Source organism: Pantherophis guttatus, chromosome 6 (genome assembly GCF_059756535.1).
Source record: "Pantherophis guttatus breed Tessera chromosome 6, ASM5975653v1, whole genome shotgun sequence".
Taxonomy (NCBI): Eukaryota; Metazoa; Chordata; class Lepidosauria; order Squamata; family Colubridae; genus Pantherophis; species Pantherophis guttatus.
In genome coordinates, this window is record NC_142068.1 from 94,699,612 (window position 1) to 94,708,869 (window position 9,258).

Here is a 9,258-nt window from a genome sequence, read left to right on the forward strand (position 1 = left end):
TTGGGCCTTCTGGGCTCACCGGAAGTCGGCAAATGGGCTGTTTCCTGGCCTCTGCAGAGCCTCCAGGGGGGTGGGGAAGGCTGTTTTCGCCCTCCCCAGGCTTCTAGAAAGCCTCTGGAGCCTGGGGAGGGCAAAAAACAGGCCTACCGGGCCCACCGGGCCATCACATGCCAAAAGCAGTGGGAGCATGGGGGGGGTCGCGCACGCATGCGTGGGGGGACAGGGCGCATAGAATTATGGGTGTGGGCACGCACACGTGCAACCATCCCGCACACCCCCAGTTTTTGGCACGCGATGGCAAAAAGGTTAGCCATCACTGCTCTAGGAGATTCTTTCAAGGTCATCTCATTCCTCAAAATGTCACAGGGAAATTTCATTCCGCAGAAAGAAAAGGGGAATATACTATCCTCTCCTGCGGAAATGTCATCTCTATCCAATGAAGCTTGTAAAAAGGAAGGGAATTAAATTTGTTTGTCCTGCTCCTTCACGCCATGAGAATAACGGTTCTCTAAGGGCAGGAGAGGGCATTCTGCAGACAGCCAGGTTGCATTGCGCGTACTCCAACCTTTGGCACTTCCAGATGAGGGATTAGATCTCACAAAACGTGCTGACTTTCTCCCAGCGATACCATTGATTCTACAATGGCTCCTATAGGTAGGAGCAAGCTAGCTTACGGCTTCTTAACAGACACAATTTTTTTTATTTTTTATTTGCAAATAGAGGATATCCCTTTGCGAGCTTAGAGGGAGTATCGCTGCTGAAACATTGAGAGTTTGTGTTGGCTTCCATTACAAGGTGATAGCCGAGCCCAGTTTGGCTTGCAATATTTGTTATTTACATGTTACCTCTATCTCTACGTCTCTATCTCTCTCCCCATCTATGTATGTATCTTTGTTTCTCTCCCTCTCTCTCCATCCATCCACCTATCCACCTATCTCCCTATATGTCTAGATGTTCTATCAACATTCAAATAATTTAACAACCGGTTCTCTGCCCTAATGACTGGGTGGGTGGGTGTGGCCATGGTGGGTGTGGCCAGGGCTGTGTGACAGGCAGCACTCAGCCTCCTGCACACACCTGGGAGCAAAAATGGGCTACGGGGGTGGCGCCCCTCACGCCCTGTTTTGGTCTTAGGAGGCCACCCTGCACTTACCTGGGAGTCAAAATGGGCATGTGGGGACTCCTGGAAGGGGCGGGGTGGAGCCAGCCGGCAATTTAACAAACCGGCTGAATCCCACCACTGATGTCTATATCATCCTTCTATCTATCCGCCTTCTACCACATAGCTCCCAGCGACCGATAAGATCCCACAGAGTCGGTCTCCTCTAGGTCCTGTCAGCTAAACAATGTGTCAGACTTTGATGCTATCTCAAAATAAATGAATTTCCAAACTGCCAATCTTTAAGGAAATCTTTTCTTTATTCGAGCACAGCAACCGGATCATGACACAATGAGGACAAGACTGACCTTTTGCCCCCAATCTCTCCCTTTCCGATCCCCAATTATCTGCTTCTCATTGGCTATCTTCCAAGTCACTTTCCTGACTTCTTGTCTCGTCATTTCACAGGAATGTCCCCCCTCCCTTCATTTCCACGGTGACCGAGCTTCAAAGGGATTTAGCAGTCAAAAGTCCAGGGCTTATCTTGAAATTGCAATTGTACAATCTTCCTTTCTATGTCAGCAGTGAGACGCTGACACAATGTTGGCTGGTGGGTCCATGGGAGAGGGCCTTCTCTGTGCCTGCCCTGGCTCTCTGGAACCAATTACCTCCTGAAGTCCAGACCGCCCCCACCCTATTGGCCTTCCGGAAAGCGGTGAAGACCTGGCTCTTCCGGCAGGCCTGGGGCCGTTGATCTCGTTATAGTGATCTTGCGAGTCCCAGCCACAAATTGGAGTGTATGTATTTTAACGTTTTAATGTTTCAATGTCTTCTTTTAACTTTTGTATGGGATATTGTTGCATTGTTTTATTATCTGTTGTAAGCCGCCCAGAGTCCCTTGGGAGTTGGGTGGCATAGAAATGCGACAAAATAAATAAAATAAAATAAAATAAAATAAAATAAAATAAAATAATCTATCTATCTACCTACCTACCTACCTATCTATCTATCTATCTATCTATCTATCTATCTATCTATCTATCTATCTATCATCCATCCATCCATCCATCCATCCATCCATCCATCCATCCATCCATCCATCCATCTACTGTATCTATGCATCTATGCATCTATCCATCTATTCCTATCCCCCCCAGCACATGGACACCCCCCCTCCACCAGAGGGCTCTTCTAGTGGCCCATCACGGAGCACACCTGTTAAGGTGAAGAAGAATCAGCCTTCAGAAGACACATCACAAAGGCCCCGTCACTCAGCTCCACCATCTCTCAATGCTCAGCTCACAAAGGAGAAAGTGGCCGAACTGGCAATCGGGGGACAGGAGGCAAAGAGAGCTCAAAGCAGCTGCATAAACAGAAGGACTCGGTTTTTCAGTGGGGGGTTGGGGGGGCAAGGGATGGTGGTGGTGGAAGGAGAATAAGACGTGTATTTTGCATGGGGGGCGAGTGGGCAGGCTGGAGAAGCGAGGCCTTGGCTAGCTCACAAGGTTTGCTTTGTCCCTCGGAGTCCCCATTTATAGCCATGCATTATTTATGGGAGCCAACTGCAGTGACAGGCAAGCGAAACAGCGCTGTGGATTTTTCCAAAACAAAAGGCCGTCTATGCAATGAAAGCGCCAAAAGGGACGCTGGAAAAATATACCCAGTTTAAACAAAACAAAACAAAAACAAACAACCGACCCACACGCACGCATTCTGAGGAAGCTGCCCTTGTGAAACGCACCAGGGGGAAGAGCTCTGGCAGCTGGGGGGGCGGGGAAGAAAAGAAAGAAAGCTGATTTATCTCAGTTGCCATCTTTTCTCCATGTTTTTTTGACCTGCAATAATAAGGAGAAAGATGAGTAAATGGTAGAAAGAGTTAGCAAATATCAGGCTATTATCCAAGGCAGAGGGTTTTAAATAGATGGCCTCCGAAATGTTAGGTAAAGGTAAAGGTTCCCCTCGCACATATGTGCTAGTCGTTCCCAAATCTAGGGGGCGGTGCTCATCTCCGTTTCAAAGCCGAAGAGCCAGCGCTGTCTGAAGATGTCTCTGTGGTCTTGTGGCTGGCATGAATCAACGCCAAAGGCGCACGGAACGCTGTTACCTTCCCACCAAAGGTGGTCCCTATTTTTCTACTTGCATTTTTTACATGCTTCCAAAGTGCTAGGTTGGCAGGAGCTGGGACAAGTAACGGGAGCTCACCCCATACGCGGCACTAGGGATCGAACCATTGAACTGCCGAACTTTCGATCGACAAGCTCAGCATCTTAGCCACTGAGCCACCACATCCGAAACATTGGTTAACTCTTAATTCCACATTAATTTATATAGAAAGGTTATGATAGATCTATAAGCTTGGGTTACCTATTTTAACAGAATAACAAAAGGGATCTTGGAGGTCTTTTACTCCAACCCTTTGCTCAAGCAGGGGACTCTATGTTAAGGATATTGTTGTTGTGTTACCAACCAGCAGAGTGTAGAACACAGAGAAACGTTGCTGAGAGCAATGAATAAGAGATGTGCAAACTGGTTTATCAAAAGTTTACTTTATAGTGAAAAAACAATCTCATTGTCTTTAAATCAATCCAAGTCTTTGCCAGTTAAATCAGTCCAGTGATACAAAAACTCTTCTTAACACACAAACAGTAGTTGGTTAGAATAACAAGCTCACTCTGGTAACAAACCACGATGGTAGCAGATCCATCCAACGATGATAGCACAATGATAGCAACTCCACACACAATGGTAGCATATCATCAACTGAATACTTTACAGTACCTTTCTTAAATATACAACTAGTGATTATCTAATTACAGCATGACTCAGCATTACAATGAATCAGCAGTAAAACTTTAAAGTCACACAATACATATTCATATTAAAGTCACAGAACACATATATTGCCTGGACAACCTGTTAGGCTCAAACCATATCCTAACACTCTGTACCATTTCAGACAATTGGTATCCAATCTATCAATGAAGGAGAATATTTGTAGCTCAGGGTTGACATGAGGGGTCCATGGTGCTCTCTGAGCTTGCTTGTTTTCTTCCAGATGTTTCATTACCCAAACTAGGTAATGTCATCAGTGCGAGTAAGGAGTGCCGGTTTATATTCTAGTGGGTTGCCCTGCCAGTGTCCAGTCTCTTCTTAAAAACCTCCAATGATGGAGCACCCACAACGTCAGAAGGCAAGTCGTTCCATTGGTTAATTGTTCTAACATTTTCCATCACTTGTGTTCACATATCTTCTTATTTTGTGTTCCTTCTACTGGATTCCACTTATAAGTGACTTGGTTAATAAGGAATTCTCAGTGCAATAGGTTTGATACAGTGGTAAAATCCATTTTTTTTTACTACCGGTTCTGTGGGCGTGGCTTGGTGGGCATGGTGTGGCTTGGTGGGCGTGGTTTGGTGGGTATGGCAGGGGACGGATACTGCAAAATCTCTATTCCCACCCAACTCTGGAGCCAGCCAGAGGTGGTATTTGCTAGTTCTCTGAACTACTCAAAATTTCCACTGCTGGTTCTCCGAACTGCTCAAAATTTCTGCTACCGATTCTCCGAACTGCTCAAAATTTCCACTACAGGTTCTTCAAACTGATCAAAATTTCCGCTACCAGTTCTCTGAACTGCTCAGAATTTCTGCTACTGGTTCTCCAGATCCTGTCAGAATCTGCTGGATTTCACCCCTGGTTTGATAGGAAAATAGAAGGACGTGTGGTGCCTGAAAAACATCATGTTCCAAGATGTGAGAGCTAATTCCTGTCAAACTACAGAGGCATAAATACTCCAATCAACAATTAATTTCTTACACTTCTTGTCTTGTTTTTCTAGTCAATGAATTTCTTTATAATTAATGCCGGAGTAAACCTTACATTAACAGGACGGGAGAAGCAATCTCTTGGTCTATCAAACAGGGTAGATGTAAACAAATCACACACTCAACTCTCAACATTATATTATATACTCTGTAGCCCTGTCTCTTTCCTCCAAGATCTACTTCTTCGTGGGAATTTCAGAGCCTTAACTGGATCCAAGGTCATATACACAGATTCTCCATACTAATGTTGCATGTAAGTCCTCCAGGGCACAAGGCCCCTGGAAACTTTAGTTTCTGTAGATTCTAGGTTGAAAACAATTTCACATGTTCATGGTTTGAGGCAGGGGTGCTATTCAGCAGGTTCTGACAGGTTCTGGAGAACCGGTAGCCGAAATTTTGAGTAGTTCAGCGAACCGGCAAATACCACCTCTAGCTGGCCCCAGAGTGAGGTGGGAATGGAGATTTTGCAATATCCTTTCCCCAGGAGTGGGGAAGGAATGGAGATTTTGCACTATCCTTCCCCTGCCATGCCTACCAAGCCACACCCAGCAAGCTACACCACGCCCACCAAGCCATGCCCACAGTAAAAATATTTGAATTTCACCACTGGTCTGAGGCTTAGATCAGTTGTTGTGTTCTAAGCTCCTTTTTCTAAGCCATGGGTGTCAAACTCAACGTCCGCAGGCTGGAGGTGGCCTGCGTGATGCTTAGATCTGGCCTGTGGGGTCACCCTGGAAATAGCAAAGGAATGGCCTGCGATGCCTCTGCCAGCGAAAACAGAGTTTGGGGAGGCCGTGCACAGTCCCCGAGCTCCGTTTTCACTGGCAGAGGGCTGCAGAAGGCTGTCACGGCTGAAAACGGAGCCTGGGAGGGCCAAATGCAACCCCCACGAGCTCCATTTTCACTGGCAGAAGGCTGCTGGAGGCCATCACAGCCAAAAACAGAGCTCAGGAGCTGGCAGAGCAATCGGGCCACCACAGGCGCCTCCATGAGTGACCTCAAATTGGCCACGCCTACCGTGGCCATGCCTCCCGCAACCCCGCTCCCCAGGTCAAATACAACCCTGATGTGGTCCTCAATGAAATCGAGTTTGATACCCCTGTTCTAAGTCTATATTTCTGTGCCAGTAACCAGGTTTTATTGGAAGGAAAGAAGAGAAGGGTGGATTGACTCATTTGCAGTGGACACACTCAGGGCCCCATTGGAAAACCTGAAGAATCAGGTGGGGGGCAGGGAGTCCTGAAGAGAATGTACCGATGTACTTGCTGCATAGACATCAACTCAATGGCTCATGATCAGTCATAACAACCAGGTTTTAAATCAGGATCACAGCACCTTCTTTTCAAGGAGGACACTGGGAAAAGAGATTGTGCATAGCTGCAGCGTTTTAGCTTTCTGTCATTTATTTTTTATTGATCGATCAAATTTAGAGACTCTTTGGATTCAAATTATTTATTAATTAAATTTATTTGCCACCTACCTCGCTGCAAGGCGACTTCAGTGGTTTCCCTGATTTCTGAGGGACCAAGTAAGTGTCCCATCATGTCAACAAGTTTTTATTTCTCCATTTCTTCCCTGGATCTTAATTGTTATTTCAACTGGGTTAGTTCGGATGGAGCCGTTATTAATGTGCTTTTTAGTTGCATGGTTGCAGTTCGGCCCTAATGAGTGAAGACCAGCTGCCTGCAATTACTGCAGGTTCGAATCTCCCCAGGCTCAAGGTTGACTCAGCCTTCCATCCTTTCTAAGGTAGGTAAATTGAGGACCCAGTTTGTGGGGGCAATAAGCTGACTTTGTATAAATATACAAAAGGATGAAGGCTATTGCTGAGCACATTGTAAGCCACCCTGAGTCTCCGGAGAAGGGCAGCATATAAATCAAATTAAAAAAAAAAAAAAAGGAGGTCATAGTATTTGAAGAAGTGTGGGTAAAAATGGGAAAAATACCCATTCTAAGAGGGAGCTCTCCGAGCTGATTTGTTTTAACTTGATCCTCTTTGGTTGGATTATAAATCGGGGATATAAAATATACAGCACTCAGAACTCCTCACAGCCAAAAGCACCCATAAGAATTTAAAGAATCTTTAAAGAATTCCCCTGAAAGAACATGAGCTGAAAAACAAGCGGTTTAGAGAACAATAGCATTGCCGAATGTTTAAACTTTCTCTTTTTAAAAAGTTGGAAAACTCCCACGTGAGTGCGTCTTAATAGCTCAGATGAACAATCTCAGAGTCCAAAGGGTAGAAGAGCCTTTTGCAGAAGAAGCGTTTGGGAGCACTTAGCAAGAAACAGCCATCTGATCAGAGCTTCGATGGATTTGTCCATTTGTAATAAAATTGCTAGAAAATCCTCACCTAAAGGCTCCCAGTTTTATCTGCCTTCCATTCTGAACTTGGGTTAAGCTGAACTTCTAAATGTCTGTGGAGATTCTCAGTCATCCAGGTTCATTGTTGTCCCAAAGGTGCTTTTTCAAGAGGCAACTGGACTTTCTGGTTTTTTCTTTGAAGACGTTTCGCTTCTCATCCAAGAAGCTTCTTCAGCTCTGACTGGATGGTGGGGAATGGAAGGATTTATATTCCTTGCAGACAGCTGGACATTTGCATCCTTTTAGTGAGTTGTTGAGCCCACTTGAAGGTTTGTCTATGTCCTCAGGGTCACCTGAGTAATGCAAATGTGTGTGGAGCCTTCTTGGAACTGTTGAAACTGGAGATAGAGGATGTCATATCCCTCTTAATTAAAAAACAAAGGCCATTCTTTTGAAGACAGCAAAATCCATATTTTGGACAGAGAGGATTGCTGGTTTGAAAGAGGGGTCAAAGAGGCCACCTTCAAATTTCTATGTTCTACCATATCTCAAGACCTAAAATGAACACCTAACATCAAAAACATCATCAAAAAAGCACAACAAAAAATGTTCTTCCTGAGCCAACTCAGAAAGCTCAAACTGCCCAAGGAGCTGCTGATCCAGTTCTACAGAGGAATTATTGAGTCTGTCATCTGCACCTCTATAACTGTCTGGTTTGGTTCTGCAATCCAACAAGACAGACACAGACTTCTGAGGATAATTGGAACTGCAGAAAAAACAATTTCTACCAACCTGCTTTCCATTGAAGACCTGTACACTGCACAAGTCAAAAAGAGGGCTGTGAAAATATCTACAGACCCCTCGCATCCTGGACATAAACTGTTTCAATTCCTACCCTCAAAACAACGCTATAGAGCACTGCACATCAGAACAACTAGACACAAGAACAGTTTTTTCCCAAATGCCATCACTCTGCTAAACAAATAATTCCCTCAACACTGTCAAACTAGTTACTAAGTCTGCATTACTATTAATCTTCCCATTGTTCCTATCACCCATCTCCTCCCACTTATGACTGTATGACTGTATGACTGTAACCTTGTTGCTGGTATCCTTACGATTTACTGTATATAGATTGTTTCCTAATATGATATGATTGCTTATTTGTTCCTATGACTATCATTAAGTGTTGTATCTTAGGATTCTTGACGAATGTATCTTTTTTTTAATGTACACTGAGAGCGTACGCACCAAGACAAATTCCTTATGTGTCCAATCACACTTGGCCAATAAAGAATTCTATCTTCTATCTTCTTCTATCTTCTGTCAAAACTGAACAGCCCTCTCTCAAAAAAGGGGAGGGCTATGACATCAGCTATCTCCAGTCTACAACACAGTCCTTTCAACAGTTCCAAGAAGGGTCCGATCCACTACCCCGTGACCCAGAAAAATCTCCAGGTGACCTCAACCACTCGCTAAAAGAATGCAAATGGCCAGCTGTCTGCAATAAGTATAAACCCTTCCATTCCCCACAATCCAGTCAGGACTGAACTTCGAAACTAAATTTGGCTTAAACTGAACTTCTGAACTAAACTTCTTAACTTGGTGGGAGATACACACCACAGCCCTACTGAAATTAAGAGATGTGCTACCCAATGGACCATCACCCTATAAACTTCCAAAAATGAAACTGTGAATTAGAACAATAAATCTTATAGGGAAAGGGCCCTGAGAAGGGCTTCCAGATCTGAATTAAAACAGCCCATTGTTAGATGGTAGGGAAGAGTGAGAAATTCTTATCCCATCTGATGCCCATCCAGTTCAGCAGCCATACAAGATACGGGAACTACTACTGTTCCAATATTATGGCCGGATTGTTGAAATCAACCCATTTCAACTATTGTTGGTAATAATTAGGCTTTAGACACAGAGATATGATTTTAAACTATGATTAAAAGCTGGTTTGACTGAGGAGGATGTTTTCTCAACTTGGCCATTGTGTTCCTTATTGATCTGGTTTACATCTATTATAAG